Below are 27,614 nucleotides of genomic sequence, written 5' to 3' on the forward strand. Positions count from 1 at the left end.
GGAGGAGACTATGGGGGGGGGGGTGCTACGGTGTATTGTGAGGTGTTTGCAGTCCTCCCTGCAGCCCTGCTCCTAGTGCCAGTGCCACCCACCCTGAATGCAGCCCAGCTCCTGCTGGGAAAAGCCCAGTGCAGCCCCAGGCCCCAACCTACAGTAGCATCCTGCCCTGCCCCACCCCACATGCAGATCTGGGACCACATACCTCCCATGCCTTCCCAGGGTGCATGCAGGGTGGGAGCCACCCCCAACAGACAGGCTGCTCATGGCTCCATCTCCCACTCCACTCCGCCGCATCTGAGCAGCACCTAACTCTGCCCCACTCCCTACCTCACCCTGGAGGCATCAGTCTACACCCCCCCAATACCCCTTCCCACTCCCCACCCCTTCCCCCACACCAGGGGCATTTATCAGCCACATTATTGGCCGCATCAGGCTACAAAGCCCATTTCTGATGCTTTCAATTTTCCCTACATCACTGCCGATCTAATATGGGACTGATGTATCGGTGCACCTCTATTTGTTATATGAGTATGTTGATACTCAGATAAATTAACTTTGAAGTTTATCCTTATGACAGGTAATCTGAGATCCAAATATCTGAAAATAGAATACTGAACCATAGATTCTGGCAATTATTAATATATTATTAAAATAAACATGATTGAAATATGAAAAATATTCAGATATACATTTCTCATGCCAGTATAAATCAAAACCATTGAAATATATGGATTTGCTTCAATGTAAAATCAATTAGATCAAAACCAGGAATTACATAATCAAAGTGTTTAAAAAGTGAGAACGAATAGAATAGAAAACAAATCTTGGAAGATGCCAATAAATAAGTTGTGTCAATTTATGACAGCTGCTGAGATGCTAATGTATGCCTACTGGGAGGAGTCTATTGTTCTTACCTTTGGGTTAGTTTGTCATTTATTGTCAGCCTGTCTCTGCATTTCTTAATAGGGCAAGATATGAATCTAAATAATACTAATACTAATTAGATGCAAAGGTTTTCAAAGGAAACAGGGTAAAAATAAATGTTAGGGTCAAGAGTGTGAGTGACCTCACCATTCCTGATTTTCGAGCATATAACATGCAACCTAATGCTTTTTTGAGGAAATGTGTGACTTTTCTTTCTTTTGAATGAAATTATTATATTGTTCTCTAGTTTATATTTAAGGAGATGAATTGTGTTACTTCTCTGTAGTTAAATGTCAACAGTTCCATTATATATCTCACATTACGTGATTATCGTCCACTTAAAAATGTTTTCTATGATCTCATGTTGAGAGTTAAGGTATTAATATAAGGCTTTAATTTATGTTTATAAAGGCTGAATTACATTGGTCCTATGAGCTCGATGTGAGAGCATTTAAAATGTGTTTCCATTATTTTCTAATGGGAAAAAATGTGCTCACAATAAATCATGAATAGCTTAGCTGCAGTCATACTTTTTATATTAATTGACAGAACAACTTCTTTTATGCTACGTTAACACTGGACTGCAGTATTCTGTGCCCTTCCAGAATGTCAGATTCAACTGACAGTCAAATCTCTGTGAAACGTGAAATAAAGAACAAAAGTATGTGCCAGAACAACCTCAAATCTGGCAAGTGTTGGTACTGAATAGTGGGATGTTGGGGGCAATTGGAGCTTCTTAGAATATCTGTGATTTGGCTGTTCCAGTACATGGAGATACAGAATGACTTTACCTCTTTGGCCAGGCCAAACATTACACTTTTACAAGTACAAGTGATTAGTTTATACCTGCAGCTGAACAGAAGTTCAGCACAGACAGACTGGTTAAAAAATGGTGGAACTTGTTCTAAGATTTGTTCCCACCCCACCAAAGGACAAATGTATGTTCTATTCAGTACTGATCTCAACTATGCTGCTTACAGAAAACCTCATAACTTAGATTGATTCTGCTTCAGGCTTTTTGAATGTCTGTCCCTAGCCTTTAAGGACATGATGGGGCTGAAGTGGGTCTGATCCTTCCCCTATCACCTCATGTGTGATTTAAGGACGTTGAGGAACAGTACAGAGGTATGTAGCCTGTGGACACAGGAATCATGTGACTCTGAGGGGTAAGGTGAGATGATAAGTGAAAGTTAATTCTGGCTAATACTATGGAAGTGAAGGACTTCAATTTGTAATTGCCTAGATACAATTGAGGTTCAGGACCCAGAGCACACTGAGTGGTCACGGGATAGTTACATTCATGGTCTGAGCTCTTTCCTATTTCCCTGAAATCAAAATTGGTAGAGAGAGAAATTCAGGTTTTTTAGGAGTCTCTTTCGCAAGAACCCGTTGTATGAATTATCACAAATTTGGATCATTAAACCTAAGCTGCATCTTTATGAGTTATAATAAATTTCAAGGTAATCTCCCTAAGTATATAGATTGTAACTGCAGTTAGCAGAATTGATCTTTAAACAGAAGGGGCTTCTCAGCCTTAATTATAGCTGAGCTGGCATTCCACTATAATATATTGAATGCATCTAACATATATTGCTTATCTTTGCTATCAAGCTATGAAGTTTTATATTATCCAACATTTTAATTACATTTTTAAAATGTACTTAGCCAAGAGAGATTATAATGAATACCTGCTGTGATTGGCTGTGTGGCAGCAGAGACTCAGAAAGGAAAGATTTGCCAAGGAATTGCAAAAAGGATGGATAGCCACCTCATTGTGGGGGAGAGAAAGGGAAAAGTAGTTTCCTATTGGAAACAGTGTTTATTCTAATACTTAATAGGATACAGGGTTTAGTGCTCTTTTTTCAATTCTTGCAAATGTCCTACAGTACAAAAATAAATGGAAAAAAGGGAAGAGGGGGAAAAAGTAGCTCCCGATATTTTCAGGCCATTTTATAGTGAGAACAGTATTGAATAAAATATTGTTTTCAAGGCAATGTAGCAAGACATGTTTGGAGAAAGGACCCCAAAGCTCATCTATCATGTTTGCAGAAACTCCCAGAAGCTGGTTCCTTTTGCATCATCCTTAGCTAGGCCTGTTATATTGAAACACTGTACTGTTAGTTATTATCTGCTGGTGTCAGACTCTGCCTCTCTGGAGCCTGTAAATAAGCTTTATTTTCACATTGACACAACACAGTTAAAATGCAAGGAATTGCACTATCTGTTATTACTTCATCACTGTGTGATAATATCTTAGTGTACAAGTATATACATTTGATTATTGTTTCATATAACACTAGCTTCATTTTAATCACATATGTATATTTAAAAAAATAGTTTGTATCATAAAAAGAAAAGGCATTTGAAGTGCAAGGTATTTTTAACCAGGGATTTGTTGGGGGTTTTCTTTTACTTGGTTTTATTTTGTTTGACTGGCTTGTTTTTTAATGCAGGAAGCCATAGGATTCCATGTTTTATCTTGTGGCTTTTATGGGGGGGTTTTTCCATCTATTTATTCCTGTTTATTTGTATATACTAACAGGGAGCTAATCTCCATAATACTTTGGTATAAAAGGTGAAAATTTGGTTCTACTGAAACCAGAGGTCACTAATTTATCTCATGTATTCATTTTCATGTTCCTTTCCTTTTCTTTATTTTTGGTCTTCCCCTGTTAGCACTTATAGTTATAATGACACATGAAGAAATTATGCTTAGGGCTCAAATTAAATTAAAATAACATTTTACTTTTAAAATGGTATGTTTGTACTTCAGTGCTTTGCTACATACAGTACTGTTGAAGTACTTACTTGAAAAATTAATAGAGATATTACCAGTATTTGAAACTCCCCAAAATTCCTTTCAAGCTTAGGTTTAACTTGACTCTAACTGGTATGACACAGGTTTTTTTTTAAACTCTAGCTATGTTTACATGTTCAAATGATCTAGAAGTATTGTTCTGGGTTTGGTTTCCTGGTTAAAAAAAAACCTTACCTGGAGACACCTGAACAGACATTCAAATTCTGAGCCCCGGAAGAGCGGAGAGCTTTCAGCGCTGCTACTGCACAGCCAGGGGGCCCTTTTGCACACATGCTCTGCAAGATCCTTCAGTCTGCCTGGTGACCAATGGCAGCAGTGAATAAGGCACCCCTGATTCACTGCTCCAGACTGCCTTGCAGGCTGTGTTTCCATGTAGCATAATGTGGAGATTATGAAGAGGGCATATTCTTCCTGCTTGGCTAGAGCAGAAGAGTGAGCGATACACTGAGTGATGCACTGTCTCCTGGGATGGGGTTGGGGAAGGGCCAGAGCAAAGCACAATAGGATTCTGGAGAACCGTGTTGCAGCTTCTCTAAGGAGACAATATGAATAAATACTCACTCTCACAGGAGGAACTTTTCCAAGAGTGATTTAACCTTCATTGTCCCTAGGTTATTTTTCTCCTGGAGTGGCCATTTTTTTTCTGGGAGAAAAGTCCTGAACATCTGTACACTTGTGGTTGCTCCTGGGAGGGCAGTGACCCTCTCAGGAGAAACTGAATGTGTGTACTCAGCCTCTAATAGAATAAAATTAGATTTGCTGCTTTATCCCACTCAGATGCTAAAAAATATTAAAGTTAAAGCTTGGGAATATCAAGCAGTGAACCAGGCAAGATATAACTGTATGGACACAAGTTTAGTAATATTTCCAATAGGTTTACGACTCTTTTCCTGCTTTTCTCTTCTAAGTATGTGAGCAAACAAACAAGTTTCTGCATGGTAACTGATTGAGAAAACTTAAAGCTTGTCTGCTGTACTGCAGTAACTAGTAGCATATACACCCCACAGTAAATAAATAGCAGTTTACTCCCTTTTCCTTACTGTGCAGTGTCTGATGAACTCTAAGTTTACATCCTGGTTTACCTTGTCATAAGTTCTTTATGCACCCATACCCTTAGCTATGTATATGTAAAACTGTGATATTTAAGGGGACTTGAACTACATGTATGAGATTTTTCATACACAAATAGATAGTGAGGCTATATAACAGTGCATTAGTCATCTAGTCAGGCTCCTTGAAGGACTATTTGCTATAAAGTTCCCATTAATGATTTATCTAACCTTTTTTTAGGAGCAGAAGTGATGATACGTTGACCATGCACCCTTAAGGAGTCTATTCCACCAACCAATTGATCTTAATGTTAAGACCTTGTTCTTATTAACCACTCTTCATTTTTTCCTTTCTTTGCTTCAGGCTAATGCTCCTTGTCTTACCATCTTCAGAGACTGAATAAATCCCTTCCTACATTCATATTGTTACCTTGAAGGTATTTAAAGAGTCTGAGCATAGCTCATGAATCTTCACTTTTCCGGGCAACTTCAATCATTCTATCTTCATGTGACTTACTTTCCTATCTTTGTATTTCATTTTTGTTACCTTTCCCTGTACGATTTTTCTCTTCCTTGTATTTTTTTTTAGTTTGCTGTCTATAATTCATTACAAGTGTGGAACAGCATTGTACCCAGTGGGGCAAATTTCAGCTTTTGTATAAGCAAGTGCCGATCCATTATGTGCACTAAAGTTTCACCTCTTTTCATCAGGGCTGAGTTTGGCCCACTGTACCTGAAGAGTTAGCACCAGGGCTGATTAATCTGCCTGACATCCCTGAATAATGGATTAAATTAATCCCTGTGCAGAGGGCATGCACAACTTAAGTCCAATTTTAACCTTGGGACTTAAGTGTTTTATAGGCTTTGCAATGGCCCACTGCACAGGGGTGAATTTCACCCAGTGTATGGAAGGACATAGTATGCCCAGACTATAAAGAGCACAAAGTACGTAAAATAATAAGAAGGGAAGTATTTTCCCTTGTCTTACTGTCTAACTACTTGAAGTCATCACATTCCATAATATAAATTAGCCCATTATTTTAAGACACAAATTCAGTCAAACACTCACTTTCTGTAGACTTTTCTCTTCTTATCTCCTTTTTCCATCTTATCCAGTGCATAACATGACACTGGAATAATAACCCTTCTAACTTCTCTTACAGTTATCTCTTTCTACTTTTTTCCTAGTACCATAATCTCTTTGAGTTATGGATGGGAGGGCAGTTACAAAGCTCTTTGCTGTGGATCCAGAGCTACTAGTTTGAAGCCCGCTCTAGAGTTATGTCAAAGGCTACCCCCAATTATTCAAACTGTAAGTGGCTACCTGGTCATTTAGACTGAAGCCTCAAAAGGTGGCAGGATATAACAATAGTTATACTCTGTTGTTTGTTAGTAGTCATAAAAATCAGTGTACATTAACTACAGAATTTAAATGAGGCACTAGGCTTTGTCAGACCTTTGAGGCTGACAATAATCTGAAGAAATTAAAAATAATAAATGCACTCGTAGCATTTTATTCTATCATAAACACAGTGTCCCTGGCAGAATGCAGTTCATGATTGTGCATGTTTTCCTTAGTGATGGGACTCTGTGTTGCCCTAAAAGTGAGTGATGCCAGGCAGAGTGATGCTAGCATAAATCTCCTCCAGTTTCAACTTTGTGGCTCCCCAAGAAGGGATGTTTGACTGTCCTCTCCTTTATAATGCCTGAATAAAGGCACTAGTGATAGAGCCACTATTGCCTTCTCATGTTGGTGAGTCTCACTTGCAGTACAACAGACCTTGATATTTATTGAAGTGAGTGTAGACAGGTGTTTGCTGCAACTTCATAGTATCCTAAGATATATACTTTTATGCACTGAAAATAACCTCCTAGTAGTTGATGAGAGACTTAAGGCCTACCATGCCTGGTGAAACGATCAAGGGAGGGAGGCAGGAAGATGAAATACTGGTCTACTCCAGATGCACTTATGAATATAGACAGGCATAACCAGTGTATCGATATCTAATGATACCAGTGTCCACAGTTGCAATGCATCTGAATGTTTTCATTCATAATAAAAAAGTCAGTCATTTAGCTGACCTGTATCCCCTGCAGCAACATAACAGTTATATTGTAACAAGTGTTATAGACTCCAAAGCAGCAACTCACCTATTCCTTTTAAAGAAAGAGTTTAGTGGGGTATGTTTGTTCATAGCCTGTATCTGTATTCTGGATCAAGGTATCACATTTACAGAACTACATATATCCTGTCCCTTTCCATGAAGGCATTAATTAAAATGAAATTGATTAAAATGAAACACTACTAATATATATACATATATAAATATATATTAGTGGTGTTTCATTTTAATCATGGAAAAATGTGGATTCTGGGTTACTTTTGTTCATCCAAAAATTGAGGATTTTTTTTATCAGAGAAAACTAGGATCCCTGTTAATCAGAAAGGACCAGAAATTCTTCATTGACCTTTAAGAGAAGGGAAAAAACTGCAGTAAAGAAAAAATGAGGAGTGATATGTGGTTCATTAGCCATATGATTACTTGTTTGGTGTTCTGCTATACTTAATTAGTTCTGAATATAGTATGTCTCTTTTGGATAAAAAATGCCTGAAACTTTAATATACCTTGTACTCTTTCATGAATTTTAAAATAAATGTAGTGCAGTGAAAATATTAGGCCATATACGCTGCCAATTATTTTTAAGAAGTGGGTATATTTTGTTTCTGAAAATGCAGACAGAACAGCACAGATTCACAACTCGCAGAAGTTTAGGACTGAAAGGGACTTTGTGAGAACATCAGGTCCAGGCCCCCTGTTCTGGGCAGGAAAGGCTGCTGGGGTCAAATTACCCCAGCAAGGTGTGCAGCCAGTCTCCTTTTGAAGATCTCCAGGGTAGGTGCCTGCACCACCACTGCTGGGAGTCTATTCCAGAGTCTGGTCATATGAACCATGATGAAGTTTTTCCTTATAGCCAGTCTGAAACCTTTTTCTAGGAGTTTCTGACAGTTGCTCCTAGTTTCCTCTGGAGGTGCTTTGGTGAATAGTTGTTCAGCTAGCCCCTGATGCTCTTCCCGATAACATTTGTAAGCTGCCACCAAATCCCATTGAAGTCTTCTATTTTCTAGGCTCAACAGTCCCATATCTGTCAGCCTTTCCTCATATGGCTTGCTCTTCAAGCCTCTAATGATACGAATGGCTCTTCTCTGGACTCTCTCAAGCTTCTCCACATCCTTCTTGAAGCACAGTGCCCAAAACTGGATACAGTACTCTAGCTGTAGTCTCACCAGTGCTGAGTAAAGTGAGAGAATAACTTCCTTAGTTTTGCTTGAGATACATTAGTTGATGCATGCCAATGCATTGTTCACTCTTTTTACTGTAATATCACACTGGTGGCTCATATTCATTTTATAGTCAATTATGACCCCCAGGTCCCTTTTGGATGTGGTGCTAGCTAGCTAGCATACCACCACCAAGCCTGTAAGTTTGCTGCAGATTTTTCCTCCCCAGATGGAGCACTTTACACTTCTCATTGTTGAACATCATTTGGTTTTGGTCTGCCCAGCTAAATAATCTGTCTAGGTCCACCTGGATTGTTAGTCTACCCTGATGCGTGGCCGCACTTCCCCACAAATTGCCAGTGTGTTTTTCACCCCCATACCCAGATCATTGCTAAAGATGTTGAAAGGCACTGGTTCAAGTACCAAACCCTGGCAAAAAAAGCCGTTATGATTGGGCACTAACATGGCGAATTCATATTAGTATCTAACTATTCATGCTAATATGACCACTTTGGAGAATAAAATTCAGAATAAAACATTTTAAACAAGCTCCTTAAAAGAATGGCACTTAATTCTTAAGGAATAAATATTCAAGAATACAGTCCATGGAAACTGCTTCTTATAGGTATTGTGATCAATCATATCATTCATATTTCATGCTATCATCATCTCTCTGTGATGATAACATTTTTAATGATATGTTATCAGATGGATATTGTACCAGATTTCTGTACAATTATTTAGCTGTAGGATAGGAATATCACATATATTATATATAATGTATAAACTAAAATATATATAATATAATTACGTAAGATGGGTCTAGTATGATTGATTCTTCAGTGTCTCCAGAAGGCATATGTGTTGAGGTTTTTTGTCTTATCTGTGATACTTGCTGATATAGCAAGGATGGAGACAGGCTCTCTGTATATGTATTTTCCTAATATTATAAAATGAAAAGATATTTCTTACTTAGATGTACCCACAGCAAAATGAATCTCATATCCTTAGCACATATCTGTGTGTGTTTATGTTATATCTCTGTAAACCCTCCTTTCCCCACTCCACTATCTAAGGCAATTTTCAGTCTAAAGCATAGCCTTAAAAATGTCAGTTGCTATGAATAAGAGGAAAATAACAACAGCAAAGAAAGACCACAGACATTTCTCTGGGAGTCACCTTTGCAGGCTGGGCAGGTTCTTCTGGTTTATCAATCATACCTAAAGGTAAAGCAGCAGGGTACCATTTTGGTTGCTCTTTTGGGATCAGAAAGGCTAGGTGCAGGCATTTAAAAAGCCTGAGGCAGAATAGATCTAAAGTTATGTGGTTTTCTGTAAGCAGTGTAGTTTAGATCGGTAGCAAACAGAACACAAATTCACCCTTTGGTGGAGAGGCGGGGTGGAACTTAGACCAGGTTTTGTCATTTTTTAGCCAGTCTGTGTGTGCTGAGCTTCTGTTATGGGTATAGATACATTTCTGATCAGTGAAGTGTAATGTCTGTACCTAGCAAAAGGGTATCACACAATGGAAGAAAACATCATAAAGATTAGCAGAAGGTCTAATTCGCTGCCAATTTTAAAAACCCCACAAAACCCTGCATTACATTTGCTGTGGAAAAAGAAGGCTTGTTTTCAAGAGAGAACATTGCTGGCAAAGTAAATGGATTCTGATGAATGTAATACGATGGTAAAAAGGGCTTGTGGAATCCTTGGTATTTAAACATTAAAGTAATAAGCTAGAGAAGAAATGGGATTTTATCTCTGTCTTTTGTATGGGTGAGGTTACTGTACCTAGTTCTGGTGTCCACATTTTGAAAAAGGATGTTGAAAAATTGGTCTAATGCTTTCTTTTTTCATTTAAGGTTATGCATCTAGACAAACTCTTTCACTATGTTATGGCAGCCATTCATTCCTTATAGAGGGTCAGTTTCGATTTGTAATTTAAATTTATGGAATGGGTAAAAAGTAAGGCTAGGCATAACTTTGAATCTAGAGAAGAATTGAAGCTGATATCAGCAAGTTTGTGGAACGCTCAAAAAATAGAATATGGCCATAGCCTTTATGTAGAACAAAACCTTCATTTGTATTTATTGTTCATTTTATATTCAGTACTGCTTTGTTGAATTAAAAGTAGTTCAGTGGGAAAATATGCCCTCCAATAGAACAGTCTTTTTATTTTTCTCCGTTCTTCCCATTTTCCTTTCTTGCCTCTCTGGCCTTTTTGGTGTCTCCTCTACTCTCCATCTCTCTTTCTTTAACGTACCTCCTGCTTCTCACCTCTCCTGGTAGCACTCCTACTACTTCTTTTCTCAGTCCATCCATTAATGTAGCCTTGATGATTAGAGCAGTTTTCTAAGACACAGATTCCAATATCCAGTGGATTTATGGGTAGACTGGAACCTGGGTCCCCTGTTTCTTGAGGAAGTGTCCTCCTGCCTAGGTTAAAAAATATTAAGCTCCTCCTCTTCCATTTTACTCACGGCAGCTATGTGCACAGGGTGACCCTATTCTGACCTAGGAAGAAACAAAATCTAAACTGTGTATAAATCCCCCAAATATCTCAAATATATAAGTGCTACCTTAGCACATGAAGGTGAAACAGAATTTAGCCCTTAGAGTTTGCTGAATTTGAATATGGTATGCAGAACAAAACATATATACTAAGCTAGATCCAGTCTTTGGTCTTTGTCTATACCACCCTGTTATCGCTATAGCCATATTAACCTTTAACAAGTTTTGGCTGTACAAGCTAAGTTCCCTAAGACATGAAAAGACAAGAATGGTTAAACCTGCTGAACAGCACTTTAGTCCTTGTGAGTCTCTCCCTCACTGGCTTGGATTTTTGTAGGTTTCCCTTCATGACTCAGACTGCAGTAAAACTTGAGCAGGTGTACAGCAGGAGGAATATGTCCTTACTGAATTTGAAGGGATGTTTTCACATCAGTGCATTCTGAACTGCTTAATTAGATTTTATTTTCTAATTAAAAAAAACAAAACACCTTGAAGTATAAGTCATGTGGCCCATGAAAGTTATACTGATATTTCATTGTTGACATGTCGTCTGAAGCTTATTTTGCTTTGTAGAGAGAATTTTGGAGGATCTATACCTAATGTATTCATTCAGTAAGACACTACTGTACCACAATAGGCCTAAGCATGCTTAATTCCCAGAAATCAATTATATCTGATATCACAAGGTGTAAAAACACATGAGTAAACCAAAGGTTAGAAAGAGATGTAATATTGGAAATATTTCACGTTGTAATAAACTTGGAAATGTTTCAGCACCGTAGTGTTTCAGCTACTGGACACATATACAACCCCTATTGTAACCCTTGGCTTAAGTATTTTGAAATTGCCATAGCACACTCTCCAGCTAGTGGGTGACAAGGACCTGCAGCCACCTGTGACTCTGCTCTGTCTTCTATCCTTCCTGTGCAGGATGGGGGAGTAGAGTGGAGTGTCAGTGACCTCTGCAGTCCCCATTTCCTGGGGCTGCAGTCCCAATCTGCCCTTCTCTACTACGGGGGGGAAAGGAGGGTGGTGGAGCTGATATCAATAGCTCTATGGTCAGTTGCACTGGTGCAGAAGTCTAGTAGGTGTCTGATGGAGAGGTCTGGGAGGGAGAGGGGTGGAGTCTCACAATGGCAGTGGCTCTTGGATTCTGCCATTTGGGAGTCTCCCAGTTTTGGATCTCCCAGCTGGGGGCAAGGGGTGGGGGAGGAGTGCTGGAGTGCAGGAAGCAGTAATGCCATGATGCCAGAGCCCCAACCCTCTTCTCCCAAGTGCCAGATCCCAAAACCTGGAGCTCCTGAAAAGCAGGGAGCAGCAGTGCCCCAATTACTGGGGGCCTGGGGAGCTCTCCAAACATCAGAAGCCTACGAATACAGAAAAAGCATGGGGATCAGGAAAAAAGGTTGTGTGTGTGGGAGGGAGGGAAACACTGCATTTTGGGATGCTGGAGGGCTATTAACTTGCATAGTAGAACAAAATGCCACAAAACTGGACCTGCTCCCTGCAGGTATGATTTTGTCACACTTGGGAATGATTTCTCAGACCTTTACATTTATTCAGTAGCTTCTGAAATATTTCAAAGGCATTTGAAAGCCCTCTGAACATTTCAACTGCTAGGTCTGTTGACACCCATAGATTATGTACCATAAATGTAAATGGTATTTTAGTTACAAATAATGAGTCAAGCCTACATTTTTAAAATCAATCTTTTATGCCTCCAGGGACCTGACTACAAAAGTTCTTATCCTTCTTCCCTCTTGAGCTGACTAATGGCATCACAATAATATCCCTGGCCAGTTAAAGAGTTTCAGAAAAATAAGTGTTTAAAAGGCCCAGGATACTTAACACATTATAGACAAAGGGGAACACTATATACTAATTGTTAGGATTATATTTCCATTGTTTTATTTTACTTAATTGCAAGTACCCTTAGCTAATCACCCTAGACTTCAAATTTTACACTACTGGAATTTCATCTGCTACTTCCGGTTCATGCGTCTAACACATTTTTGGCATAACTTTGAAACTTACTCTTGGCTACTATCACCATGCTTCAGGCTTTTCTTTTCTCATTGTTGACTTATTCTGAATAGAGATTGATAGGCTTCAGAACATTTCACACATTGCAGAATCTAACATGCGGAATTTGAAGAAAGTGATTTTGATTAAATTATAGTGTCCTAAGAATAGGTGAATCTATCTGAGATAAAGAAAGATGCAATTAAAATTTTCTCTCTGTACTTACAAAAATTGTCTTTATGTGGTTCAAACTGGGGTCAGATCATTTTAATACTCATTATTTTAAATGTTCATGTGCTTCTGCACTTCCTGGTTTTGGCAATGCTTGAAACCTAATTTACTAAAATTATGCGATAAAAACTTTTCCCCATGAAATTTCTGATTTAATAAGAATGAATTGCCTGAAATCTCTCAAGAACCTGTTCTCATGAGATTTTTAAGCAATGATTTGCAGTTTTCAACTGCCTTATGAAGTTCACACATCTTTACCCTTAAAATTTTAAAGGTCAGAGAAAATCTCTCTGAATATGTGTGAGAAATGCAATAAATGTAACAGTTCCGGTAGTGTTGAAATGATGTAGCTGTGATGGTCCAGGAAATATAAGGGAGTCATGAGTTTTTGTGGGTGATATCTTAACATATCTAACTGCATGGCTAGGATAGATTTAGACAAGTTTTCAGGTAACATAGTACATTTCCTCAGGTTGTCATTAACTCCAGCCAAAGAAGGTAAAGATACAGTATAAGTTTATGGGAAAGCAGGGGTAAATGGAACCTCGTAAATCTAGTCCTGCCCTCTGCTCAAGGCAGGCTCATCCAGTTAGATGTCTGTCTACCCTCATCTTGAAAATTCAAGAATAGAGATTGCACAATTTCTCTTGGTAGTTACCTCGTTATAGCTATCTCATTATAGCGTGTCACTATGGTGACACAGCTGCTAAAAACATCGCAGTAATGGCTGTTACTGCACCGTCATTTAGTACATCTCTTTAGGAGCTCTCATTTGTACTTGCTTAGGAGCACTAAATAATTGCAAGTACTAAATGATGGCACAGTAACAACTGCACCATGAGAGGCATGTGTAGACGTGCCAACCGAGTCCTACAAATTAAGTGTCTATAACTTCATTCAATTTGGTGTCTGTGGATTTACTAAGTGTGCTCTCAGTCCCATCAACCAAATAATTAATGAAAAGGTTAAATACCACCACACCCAGAACATACCCCTGGGAAACCGCTTTTAATCATTTCTCCCCAATAAGACATTGAGCCAATGATGACTACTCACTGTATATAATGATTCAAGCAGTTACGTATCCACCCTAAAATACTTTCACCTTGTCTCGATGTCCTTAGCTTATTAACAAGACTGATGTAGAAAAGAGCCTCAAAAGCCTTACAAAAGTCAAGGTATATGATATCAAATGCTTTGCCCCATCCCAAAAGCTTGTCACCTTGTCAGAGAAGGAAATCAGATTGGTCCAGCATGACTTGCTCTTGATGAATCTATGCTGGATTATGATCGCTTTGCTTTACAGTAGATTTCTTGAGGACCTGTTACATAGTCTTCCTAGATATTGAGAGCAACCTAAGTGGTCTATAATTTTATGGATTCTCCTCCCATTATATTTACCTTTCCCAGTCATGTAGGGCCTCCAGGATTTCTCAAAAAGGACAGCCAATGGCTCTGAAGTTGCCTCGCTCAATTCCTTCAGTACCGTAGGGCATATTCCATCCTGCCCTTGGGACATAAAAGCATCTAACTCCTCTAAGTGCCCCAGAACCTGTTGTTCCATTACTCTTAATCTGTTTGTCTCCTTTCCTGTCTTTGGCCAGCTGTGCTTATCAGCTGGCAGTTGATTTTATTCATGAAGACTGAAGTAAAAAAAGGCATTAAATACTTCAACCTTCTCTGCCTCATCCCTAACTAGATTTTCTTCTATATTTAGTATGGGCCCTATACTTTTCTTGGACTTCCTCTTAGTTTTGACCTATTTGTAGAATCCCTTTTTATTGCCTTTAATTATTGCTTGCCAGTTACATCTCAAATTGTACTTTGGCTTTTGTGGCTTTCTCCATGCATGCCTGTGTAATATTCGTATATTCTTTCCTAGTAATATGACCAAGTTTCTACTTTCTGTAAGATTTCATCTTGAGTTCCAGCTCTTAATTTGAAAATTCTATTACGAAGACTGGAAGGTCCATTTACTTCTTTTCACATATGCAACAACATAATGGAATGTTAAAAAGTATTTTAAATAGAGGCTAAGACATCAAACTGGATCCCAATGTAAATAGAGCATCTATATGCATTAACATCTGCGGATACTTGCAATGTTTAACTGTTCAGGGTAACACACATTTACTTTTTTGTGTGTAGGTAGTTGCAGGTACATGGCACTGCTCTTAATGGAAAATTTAGCCATATGGGCCTAAGGCTTCCATTTGAAATATATGAACAGCTCCCCTTGACGTCAATAAGAGTTAATCTTTGAGGGCATTTCTTTGAAGGCTTAAATGCTCCAGCTTCAAATTTTCAAAGAAATTCAAGGTTAAAGTCTATGGTAGAAAGAGAAGAATTTAATGCTAAGGGTCCAAAGTTCTTCTTAGGTGATCACAGTGAATATACAGGAGTCATGAGATAGGAATATATCTGATTTTCTTCCTCTACCTTTCCATATAACAGAAAAATAGAATATAACATTTTCCATACTGTAAAACGTTATTCAGAATCAACTGTTCTAGCCAAGACCTCAACTTGGTTCAGCTAATACCACTCATAGGTTTCTCTAAATATTTGTAACATTCCAAAGACTGCAGGGTTGTAGTAGACTACACTATATTTGAACTAGTCTTCTTGGGGCAGAAAGTTGCTTATATAAAGAGCAGTGTCATCACCAAAAAAGAAACTTTCATAAGTGATGTTTCCACTGCACAGTGGGTGCCAGAAACATCCTGTGTTTCTTTCCTTTAATCTTTTTACCAGGCCCTAAGTCTGACTTGTGATTTATAGCTTCTCAGTAACCAGCTTCTAACTTCACATTTGGCAATATTGCCACCCTCAAGGAACTGACCTTTTCAGCAAGCAGTTTGGGTAAAATTGTGGCACCTGTCTTGTTTCCAAGTGCATCTGGTCTTCCATTATTCTGGCACATCAGGACTCATCCATTCTGAACAGAAGCATCTGGCCCTCCAAACACAAATAATAACCAAAAAAAAAAAAACCAATAAAAAGGTGAAATAGGTACTGACCTGCGTAGCTGGTGACCAGTTTTTATCACAAGCACTTTTGGGGCTATACCTAATTATTGATTAGTACAGTGTTTTCCCCCTTCTGGTTTTATTCTGCTTAGGAGACCATACGTGACAGCTGCAATAGCATCTCAAAGCAACTCATGCACAGGCCTGTTTTCGAAACTGCATGGTGTAATTAAGCTGCTTAACTAGACACTTCTTGGGGGTTTATGTAGTTATAAAATAAAGCTATAAAAGAAAACTTGATTTTCATGTGACAGTTGAAATGCTTATCAAAACTGAAAGGAGATAAAAAGAGAACACTTTATTTATTTATTTACATACTCTTTATAGGCTTACTGTACTGTGACACTTTATTTTCAGAAGCGTAAATGGAAACCAAAAAATGATTCCCTGGGTGTGCTTAAATTAGCCAGACAACTTCTGTGGGAAAGATACCTACTCTTTATCACCTTATCTTGTCACCTTGACACACAGTTGTGGAGAACCCTCCTTCCCACCCCCCCAGATTTTTAGAAGATCTTGGAACTAGGACCTCAGATACAAGCTTAAATAAGATATAGCTAATCTTCTCACTTTTGATGCAAGCTCATAGCTTGCATTGTTTAGAGGGATTCCTTTGTTAATGTATCATGGTGAACTCACAATGTTGAATTTTAACTTTGCCGTGTAGAATGTCATTGCCACATGACACTTAGTACATGAGTTCTAATTTAGGTCTCAGATTTATCAATGCAAATGTTGTATCATCCAGTCAGTGATGATGAACTGTATTTAGCACTAATACAACTTCGAATGCTTTTACAAAAAAACTGAAAGTTGCCAAATGATAGTGCCCTTACAGGTCAAATTTCTCCCTGCTGTCCCACTTCTTGTCCAAAGACACAGACTAAGGTTTGTTCTGAGATAACTCCTTACCCCTGCAAGCCTCACCTACACTGCTCTTATACTGAACTTCATAACTGCAGCAGGGAATCTTCGCCATCTCCACATGACTTCCCCTTGGGGTGTGAAAGAATTTAGGTCCCCCTTTCTGTACAGCGGGCTAGCCTGGAAGATCATCACTGACCCTTAGAGCACTCTACCACAGGCAATCAAAAAGGAGACAAAACAGAAGGATTTATTATATAAGAGAAATGAATCATACAAGAAAAACTGACCCTATAGTTTGAAGACAGAACAAATATACAAAGTACATTTCTTACAATGTAGCACTTCTGAAAGTCCCACTAGTATTTCTAGTGATCAGCCTTCCTGCTGATCCTGCCAGCCCTAACCACTGGGGACCTAGACTCTACCAAAGCTTGGAATTATCCAAAGACCAGGACCATCTCATAGACAGACCTTAAAATACATCCAAGCCAGACCCTCCCCTTCCCTCCCTGCCCTCTTCAATTAATATTGTCCCCTTTGCTCCTGGCAGTCTCCTCTAGAAATGTATTTCTTTCCTGGGGCATCTGGAATTCTTTTAGCTAATGGTCTATTTCTCTGAGATGGCTTTTTCTATAGAGGGGTTGATTATATGTAGACAATACTTTGGGACAAGTCAATAACTCACCCATCCCAGCAATAGCTCCCTTTGCCTGCGTTTGGGAGTAGCCTTTCTTGCTGTAGAAACAAAATGGCAAGAGATCCTTAGCAGTGTTGACTACCCGCTTCCCCTTAAGTATGTAACCTTCAGTTCATTTGAAAAAAAAAGTCTAAAAACATAAAGATATATACATATAGGATAATACAAACCATATAGTGATAAAAGCAGTATAAATGAATACACCATAACATTAGTTTTTCAATGAGACTACACATGCCAGCTCAGTAAAACAAACACAAGAAAACATGCATTGTGCCTGACAAACATGTAGAATTATAGTGGGGTTCATGGTAGACAGTCACTTGGTTTAGACTTATTAAAAAGATTAGTGCATTTTTAGTACATGTGGCTTTCTTCCTAGATAACAGCCATCATGTGAGTAATGTGTTATTGCCAACTATTACAGCAAACTGTGAAAGACCATTCTGTTACCACAGAAATCTGGAAGTCTTAATCACCTCATATTAAGAAAGGTCAAACAGATTTTAAAAAGCCACTATAGTGCACTATAATTGCAGCCAGAAAAGCTTGCTCTATGCTATTCAGCATTTATTCCAATACAGATGACCTACATACCTGTCGTTTCGATATATGAGTGAACAGGGCTGGCTTTTAGCATTTATGGAAGCATCCATCTTTCTGCATCCATTTTCACTGCATTTTCCCCAATTTCTTTCATCTTTTCCTTTTTAATTGTTCTCTCTCTACTATGCAGAAGATTGTTCTCTCTCTACTATGCAGAAGAGTAATAAGTGTATAAAAACAACATCCAGGCACAGTTATGTGAAAGATTTGTAAACTGTCTCACAAGAATTGGAGTTTTCCAGGGTTTACAGAATTTGCAGAATGCAAAAGCTAGCCCACTGAATAATCCTTCTTGAGTTGGGAAAGGCTGCTGCTTAAGATTACACTTCTCATTCACAGATGTTTTTGTGTTTACCTCTGAATTTGCTATCTGATGCTATGGTTAAAAATCTGTTTTATCTTTTCCCAGATCAAAATGAGCCATTGCTTATTGCATTATATGAGAAATTAATTGGAAAAAACTTAAATATATAAACTATTGTTGGTTGTCAGCAGTCTCTGCAAAATAAATTAGAGCCCTGGTGATCGATAAATACCAGCATTTTAAACATCTGTTTAATTTTTAAATATCAGTGTGAATGTTGTTAGAGTTTCAAGCGAAACTGATTGTCTGCAATGGGTCAAGCTATGTCTTTTATACTGTAGATTGGCTACAACTGTAGGGAGTTTGCTCATTTGCTTTATTACTTTGGAACCAGGCACAATGAAAACAAACATTTTTCTATGAAACCTGTACATGTCATAATCAAATAGTTAAGGCTGTGATATGTGGCAAAGCCTTGAATTATGTTTTCTCTAGATTGGGATCACAAGTGAGGCAGCAGGAGATTTTTCTATGGCTATTTGCATTAGCTGAATGCTGCTCAGGGGCATGGCAATAGAATTGGCTTCCATTACTTTCAAAGTTATATAAGCTTTTTGGAATGGAAGAAGATAACGCTCCATTAGAGAATCTTTAAAAAAACCCCAAACCCTGGTGTCCCTTATTGAACTTGTTGTTTAATATTCAAGGGAAAGTGTGAGTGGGGGTGGAGAAGGAGAATGAGCCCTAACATAGTACTCTTACAAATCCCATAAGTTTTTTTTCCCCTCCTGTCTGGCTGAGCATACTAATTATTTCTTTTCCTCTGCCTTATTAGATGTGTAAGCACTTCAGACACAGTACTTTGTGTACAGCCTTACATCAGAAGGGGAAGGGTGGAGGTCATGTGGTAGCATCATGCTGCTTTAAAGGAAAGGTTTCACCCTTTAGTATTCCTTAGACAGGATTTGTTCTATTATAAGTGAAATGTATGTCTCATTTCTGAGTTGAATGGAACGTCTGTTCCTGAGGAACATTGTTTCTTTTCGTTCTTTTTTCTTGGATGTCTGGTATGTGCAGGTCATGTGAATTTTGGCCAAAAGTCATCCTTAGGCTTTTGAGCCTGAATTTATTAGCCTGGTATATCCAGTCTTCTCTGAGTGTGTGGTTTGTTTTTTTTTCTCTAAGAAGCTTCCTCTAAGTACTCCTTTTAGAAGAGCTCTTGTTATACTGTTGGAATGGAGAAACTGTGCGTTTCTGAGCTGAGGTGACTGCAAAAGTGACAGTATGAGGCTCAGTGAGCAAAAATTGACAATCTGAATATGTTTCTCCACCCCCACCCCTACCTAACTGGCAACCCTGCAGATCAGCCTAGAATCTGATAGTCAAGCTGGCTTATTCTTTGTTGACATGTTGCTGAATATACATATTTGGAACCTAATTAAAAACTTTGTTGCTGATGTGTGAACCTGAAGAGAAATCCAGCCTGTTCCTTTGCATGCATAGAAGTAAAGAACAGTAAACTTTTGTCACCAAAGCAGGTTGATATGAGTCTGAATATACATATATAAGGACAGATCTAGTAGCGACTTAAAGGTCCAGATTTACCCTAGTTATTGCGCTGACATTTAGTCTACATAACAACGGTGTTTCTGATACGACTAATGTAAGAGTGCTTACATTTAAACTCTGACAGTATTAGGTACTGATGAACATCAAATGTCTATGCTGACCATTGTAAGTCATGAACTGTGCTGGCAGAATGTGAAGTGTATCTTAGGAAGGCGCAGCTGTGGAAAGGACAGTAGCAGGCAGCAGAAGGCATAGAAGTAGCTATAGTACTTTCTGCTGGCTACCGGTTGGTAGAAGAAGTCCTCTTTTGCTTAGAGGTGACATTTTGCTGGCAGAGAATAGATTTGAATGACTTGCTAATTTCTAAATAAAATCCTCAAAATGATAACACAGAGTGTAAACAGTACAGCAATGTCTAAGTGTGCAGAGAGCTTGAAACAACAGCTCAAAGATATAATTTTCCCTTTCATCCAACTTCCTAACTCAGAATCCTGTGAGGATGCTTTAATTCCCGTGTTGTTATTTATTTCAGTTCATGAAAGGATTGAAGGAGAGGCAACAACATTTTCAATATCCTAAAGAAAGTGTTTCCCATTCTTCCTGCAGGTCAAGTGGCTTAATTTTCAAAAAGTTTAGGAAACACTCCCTTAAAGTGTGCAATATAGAACAACAGAATATCTTATAAGAAAAGCAAGGAGATTTTAAGGATTCTTCTAGCTCAGTAACTTTTAGAGACTAGGCAGATAAGATTTGGGGCTTTACCACTATAAGGTAAACATTTATGAAAAAACACTAATTAGTTAACAGTGGTTATTTGTATCAGTTGTAGTTTCCTGAGGAAATAAGGGGTCTCTCTAGTTAGAGACAAAGATATAACAAGATCCAGTAGCTAAAAAAATTGAAGCTAGAGGAGCTAGAAAAAATGAGGTTCAAAATTAAGTAGAATTGTCCCTTTTGCTGCTCAAGTTTGAGGTAGCTTTTTAGTGAAAAGGTGTGAGCATAGTTTTTGTACAACTTCTAGAGATAGAAGTGGAAATGATTGTCAATGTAGATGGATGTTTACAAATTTGTGAGTTATACAGTCTCTAAAAATACTTCTCTCAGAGGGAGGTTTCATTTTCCTGTGTTTCTTTAGTTTATACAGTAAGTGCAGTTTTTGAGATTTATTCAGCAACCTAGGAGGAAAGCTGTGTCAATCACAGAAATCTTGGGTATTGTTATTATTATTATGAAAGAAGTAAAGATACTGAAGTACATTTCAGAATTGGATGTAATGCTTAATTGAAATCCCCAGGTAGAAATTTTGGAGATTCTCTATATTTAGTTCTATTACTAAATTATCAACCACTGCCTTATGGCTGCAATAAAATAGCGTTTTCCCTGCTGAAACAAAATTGGGGAGGTTTTGAAAATTAATAAAAATAATTTACATTGTAGGGCCTGTCTGTACTTTGTTTTGCTTATTAATTTTGTGGTTAGTGGAATATTAATATTGACAACTTTTAGTTTCACAGATTTTCTGTTGCATTAAATTTCAGTTTCCTATTATATGAAGTGCATTTTGGATTAAGTCAAGAGTCAACATGATATTGCTTTAAAATGTTATGAAAAAACATTTTACTGTAGGTGAATTTAACAAACTGTGCATTGCATAGCATCTCATTGTCAAGAAGAGCTTTAATTTATAACAACATTAATAGTGACATCTGTGTTGCATCCATTAAGAAGATTTAATAAATCAAAAATCCAGGTCAATCAACAACAATATTACAAATAATTGTGACTTTCATGTACCTAAATTGAAAGGATGAATATTAATGGCTAATCTAAATTACACTGACATATACAGAATATCAGTGTAATTCATTATAGTGAGATCAGGAAGAGGAACTTTTTCAAAGGAAAATAATTTTTTTTGCTCCATTCTGAATGTAGAAGTCTGATGAAGAATAACTCATTACTTTTATTTATATCACATATTTCTTAATTTTCTGATCTTTTGGACTAAATTAGTCAGAAGATTACTGAATTCCACCATGTAATAATGTTGGCAGGAATAAAGTAAAAAACAAAACAAACAAACAAAAAACAAACCAAAAAAACCCAAACTTGATTTCATGTGACTCTTTCCTTAATTATCTCCTGTGTTATCGCAAAGCATACAGAAATGTACTATCACATGTTATATACAACTATATATATCTATATATCTCTATATATTGTTTTGCTTTCATTTATATTCTATATTAATGATCTATTTTTATTTTCACCTATTCATCTGTGTATCCCTGTTCAGGTTCATTTAGTGCTTTTATCCCTGACTCAGCAACATTTTAACTTGGAACCTAGCCTGTTTTGGATAATAGCTTTTTCATATAACAGGATATTATGGACAGGTATGTGCTTATAAATATTTACATAGAAAAAGATGCTTCCATATGAAGAAATACTTGTTAAATAAGTGACAGAAATGCTGTTCATTCATTTTATATCAGCATAATAAGAATTTGAATAACTCACTGAAAGTATAGTCACCTTTTCTATAATGCAGTTTTCAACTCAGTAAATTTCCCACACGTTTATGTTCAGCTAAATTGGTTATTAATTATATTTCTTCGTTGCCACAAAATAAATTACGTTTATATAATTATTTATACAGATTGCTTATAATGTGAGTATAGATTCCATGCATATCTTAACTACAATAGACACAAGAAACACCTACAGATACACTGATATACTATTAACATTTGTCAAACTATTTAAGCATATGTGTAGGAGTTTTTTATTATTATCTTGTATATTGCCCTACTCATGAAGATAATATCATGGAGTCAGAATGACCAAGACAATAAAGTAGATTTTTCCCAGAAAAGATATATACAGGGCAAGCAAAAAAGATTCAACATACAAGAAAAAGAGTGTGAGCTGTGACACAAAGGAGAGTAAATGACTTTCCAGTTATTACATAGGAAGTCTCTGGTAGATCGTGGATTTGAACCCAGATCTTCATCATGCCACTCTTATGTTTACTTCCTCCCTTTGTGAATAGAGTTTACCACAGTTGAATAAGTCCCAACATACTGCAATGGCAAATAACGTGTGGTCTTTTTTGCTAATTAAATCACTGGATTAAATCATATAATTTAAACTTATTAAGGAGCTTACTGTTTTGCTCTTCATTAGAAGCACCACTCTTCACTCAGGGGAAAAATATATATGTTGTATATCTGTATATAAGAATGGCTGTAGTCCTGGACTAGAAAATATATGTAAATCAGTAATGTATATCCTGGCACTGATGACTAGCATGGCTTGCCCATTGAGATCATAGCAAGTTAGGGTGATGATTTGCTTTTAAGCAAAGATGCAGATATTAAGACAATGACTATACAGGCAAGAGAACAGTGATCATTTGTCTAAATCAGGCCTGTGTTTGGACAGCCTGTGACAGCTGGCACCTGCTGTAGTGAGATGAATAGGCCGGATTGTCCTGCAGTTTTACTTGAGGTCACATGGGAATAGGGAACCACTCAAACAGTTAGAGGACAAAGAGCTGCGCTAAGCTGAAACAGAGAAGGGTCTTGAAATGAAGTTATATCTTATGCCACCATCCCTATAATAATAGGCTGAATTTGCATATCAGAAAATAGAAACACGAGGAATTAAATTACATGTTCAATGTCTAATATGGCTTTGTTCTCTCTTTTTCCCCCTTGGGCTCTTAAGCACTGAATTGATGTTGAAAATATTCCAAATAAATGTACAGTGATCAGTGGTTGAGACCACTTGATAGAACTATAGTGTACTTCATTTAAGTGCATAGCCTTAAAAAGGCTATACATGTATATGAAGCATGCATTTATCCAAACCTAATGTGAAGAATGCTCATTAGGTACACAGCACTGTCAGTAATACACTGTTAGAAGCTCCAAAACAGACCAGTTCCTTTTCAAAGTTTCTAATAAGCTCAGTGCTGATTACTGCTGTTCCTGCATGTAGCTTAGTGCTGACTCCAGAAGGCATGAGGTGAAGAGGTAGGAAGGGTGAGAGGACTGTCCTTGGAATATGTTTCACATGCTGCACCACTGGTTTTAGACTCCTCAGAAAGGATTTGATCCCATATATCTCACCATGCAAAAAAATGTCCTAACCACCAGGCTGCGGGTTAGTGAAGACTGAGGGCATTCTGAGAAATTGATACAAGTGCTTCAAAAAATAAAGATCTGGAAGCAAAACCAATGGTTTTCCTCCTTTCTGGAGGGATCTACTGTACAGTGAAATAATATATAGCATACTCTATAGTTTCATAGTTTCATAGTAGCTAGAGTCGGAAGGGACCTAGGTAGATCATCTAGTCCGACCCCCTGCCCTAGCAGGAAAGAGCACCGGGGTCAGATGACCCCGGCAAGGTGCTCATCTAACTTCCTTTTAAAAATCCCCAGGCTAGGAGCCTGCACCACTTCCCCTGGAAGCTGGTTCCAGGCCCTAGCCACCCTGACTGTGAAGTAGCGCCTCCTAATATCTAATCTAAACTTACCCTCCGCCAGTTTGTGACCGTTATTCCTGGTCACTCCTGGCAGCGCACGGGGGAACAGGGACTCCCCCAATACCTGCTGATCCCCCCTGACCAGTTTGTAGCAGGCCACAAGGTCCCCCCTTAGCCTTCTCTTGTGGAGGCTAAACAGGTTCAGGTCCCGTAGCCTCTCCTCATAAGGCCTGCCCTGCTGACCCCTGATCATACGAGTGGCCCTCCTCTGAACTCTTTCCATATTGTCCACGTCCCTCTTGAAGTGTGGCGCCCAGAACTGGACGCAGTACTCCAGCTGCGGCCTGACCAGTGCCGCATAGAGGGGGAGGATCACCTCCCTGGACCTGCTCGAGATGCATCTGTGGATGCATGACAGGGTACGATTGGCCTTCTTGACTGCCTCCCCACACTGTCGGCCCATGTTCATCGTGGAGTCAATGACGACTCCAAGATCCTTTTCCGTCTCCGTGCTGGCAAGAGGGGAGTTCCCCAACCTGTAAGTGTGGTGCCGGTTCTTCCTCCCCATGTGCAACACCTTGCACTTATCAGTGTTAAACCCCATCCTATTCTCATCCGCCCACCGTTGCAACCTGTCAAGGTCAGCTTGTAGCCTATTGCACCCTTCTAGTGCACCCACATCCCCCCACATCTTAGTGTCATCAGCAAACTTGAACAGAGTGCTTTCTACCCCCTCATCCAAGTCACTGATGAAGATGTTGAACAGTGCAGGCCCGAGGACCGAGCCCTGCGGAACCCCACTGCCCACATCCTTCCAGGTCGAGAAGAACCCATCCACTACCACCCTCTGGGTGCGGCCCTCCAACCAGTTGGCGACCCATTTGACCGTGTGGGCATCGACACCACAGTCTCCCAGCTTTTTGATGAGGACAGGGTGAGAGACAGTGTCGAAAGCCTTCCGGAAGTCCAAAAAGACTACATCCACAGCAACCCCTGCGTCTAATGATTTGGTGACCTGATCGTAAAAGGCCACCAGGTTGGTCTGACAAGACCTGCCACTGATAAACCCATGTTGGTTGCCCCTGAGCATGCATTCCCCCGCAGGGCCCTCCTGGATGTGTGCCAGGATAATTTTTTCAAAGAGCTTACCCGGGATTGAGGTCAGACTAACTGGCCTGTAATTTCCCGGGTCCTCTTTTTTTCCCTTTTTGAAGATAGGGACCACATTGGCCCTCTTCCAGTCCTCCGGCACCTCGCCAGAGCACCACGAGTGCTCATAGAGCCGTGCCAGGGGTCCCGCAATGACCTCAGCCAGTTCCTGTAGAACCCTAGGGTGAAGCTCGTCCGGACCAGCGGACTTGAACACGTCCAGCCTCTCCAGAAGTACCCTAACTAACTCCTCACTAACCCTTGGCCCAGGCGTGTCTCTCTCGGGGCCCGAGGGGGGCCCAGCAGGGAGGTGGCTGAACTGGTCCCTACTTAGGAAGACAGAGGCAAAGAAATCGTTAAATATGTTAGCTTTGTCATCTGGCGTGATGACTAAGTTGCCCATCGTGTCCTGCAAGGGCCCCACATTACCCGGGACCCTCTTTTTACCCCCTATGTATTTGAAGAAGGACTTCTTATTGTCCTTGATCCGGGAAGCTAGTCCTATCTCCAACTCTGCCTTGGCCCTCCTGACTGCCCCCCTACATCCTCGGGCGACTATAACATAGTCCTTCTTGGCGATGACCCCATCTCTCCATTGGGTATATGCCTCCCTTTTAGCAAGGAGACATTCCCGGATGCTCTTAGTGAGCCATGGGGGTTTATGTGCCCTCCTGCTCCCTTTGACCCTTGTTGGGATTACTTCCCTTTGGGCATGGAGGATCGTCTCCTTAAGGAGCAACCACTCACCTTCGACATCTGATTCCCTTCCCCTCTGGGTCCTCAGCGCTTCCCCAACTATCCTCCTTAGCTTGTTGAAGTCAGCCCTCCTAAAGTCTAGGGCTGTTGCCTTGCTGCAGCCCTTTGCCACCTTACGCTGGATGGTGAATTCCAGCAAGCGATGATCACTGTCTCCCAGGTGGCCCATCACCCGCAGCCCCCTCACCAGGTCATCACCCGTGGCCAGCACCAGGTCCAACAAGGCGTCTCCCCTGGTGGGACTGTGCACCTCCTGGGTTAGATGGAGGTCCTGCAGTCTGGCTAAGAACCGACGTGAGCGATCAGACTTGGCTGACTGCTCCTCCCAGCAGATGTCTGGGAAGTTCAGGTCCCCCATGATGACCACATCCTTAGCCCTCACTGCCTCTGTAAGCTGACCTAAGAATTCCAGGTCGAGCTCTTCTCCCTGGTTGGGAGGTCTATAGTAGACTCCCACCGTTAAGTCTCTCTCCCCTGGACTGCCTTTTACTCTAACCCAGAGCACCTCAGAGTGCCCCCCCTCTACCCCCATGCTAATTAACGAGGAAGTATATTCCTCCTTGATGTAGAGTGCTACTCCTCCACCTTTCCTTCCTATCCTGTCCTTCCTGTATAGCCTATAGCCCTTGACACTCACCGCCCAGTCATGCGATGAGTCCCACCACGTTTCTGTGATCCCTACTATGTCAGGGCTGGTGACAGCTAGGAGGAGGGCGAGTTCCTCCTGCTTCTTCCCCATACTTCGGGCATTCGTGTAGAGGCATTTGAGGCCTTCAGCGGTTGTGCCCACTGACCCCCTAGTCTCAGCAATGCCCCGTCCCCCATCGCTTACCTGTTTCTCCCTTTTGACCATTGGTCTGGGCTCGCTGGCTGTTGCTGGGCCTGGTATCTCATCGTCTCCTCCGCCCTCATCTTCCCCCTCCCCCGACGAGCCTAGTTTAAAGCCCGCCGAAGGAGGTTCACCAACCTGGAAGAGAACACACGCTTACCTTTAGGGGAAAGGTGGAGCCCATCCCATCCCAGCATGTCTCTCATCACGATGTGCCGGTCATGCACTACTTGTATGCATGCTGAATAAGAACATTTTTGGTAATTGAAAAACAAACCGACAGTCCTAGTTTGTTGCCCATTGCTTACATTGTAACAAATATTGGTATGAATATTAGCTAAATGCATAAACCACCTTAGTGCACAGCATTTCAGCCTCACTGTCACTATGTAATGTAATCATAATTGGATGAATGCCTTAATGTAAACTGTACTAATTTACTTTGTAACTCATTGTACTTCATTTAGTTAACTGCACAGTAGCTA

The 27,614-nt window shown here is 39.7% G+C and overlaps 1 protein-coding gene across 8 annotated transcripts in view; it reads left to right on the forward strand.

Annotated features, from left to right (window-relative positions):
* Positions 1–27,614, forward strand: part of PCDH9 (protocadherin 9) — a 991,597-nt gene that overhangs the window by 861,569 nt on the left and 102,414 nt on the right. For 2 of the 8 annotated variants that reach the window (XR_016438785.1, XR_016438787.1), the window contains one exon: positions 22,203–22,302. The exons of the other annotated variants lie outside the window; for them this stretch is intronic. The gene's annotated coding sequence lies outside the window, so the exon portion shown is untranslated. The remainder of the gene's footprint in view (positions 1–22,202; positions 22,303–27,614) is intronic. 8 annotated transcript variants of the gene reach the window in all.

The sequence above is a fragment of the Crocodylus siamensis genome, chromosome 1, assembly GCF_052110815.1.
Source record: "Crocodylus siamensis isolate JL-2025a chromosome 1, ASM5211081v1, whole genome shotgun sequence".
NCBI lineage: Eukaryota > Metazoa > Chordata > Crocodylia > Crocodylidae > Crocodylus > Crocodylus siamensis.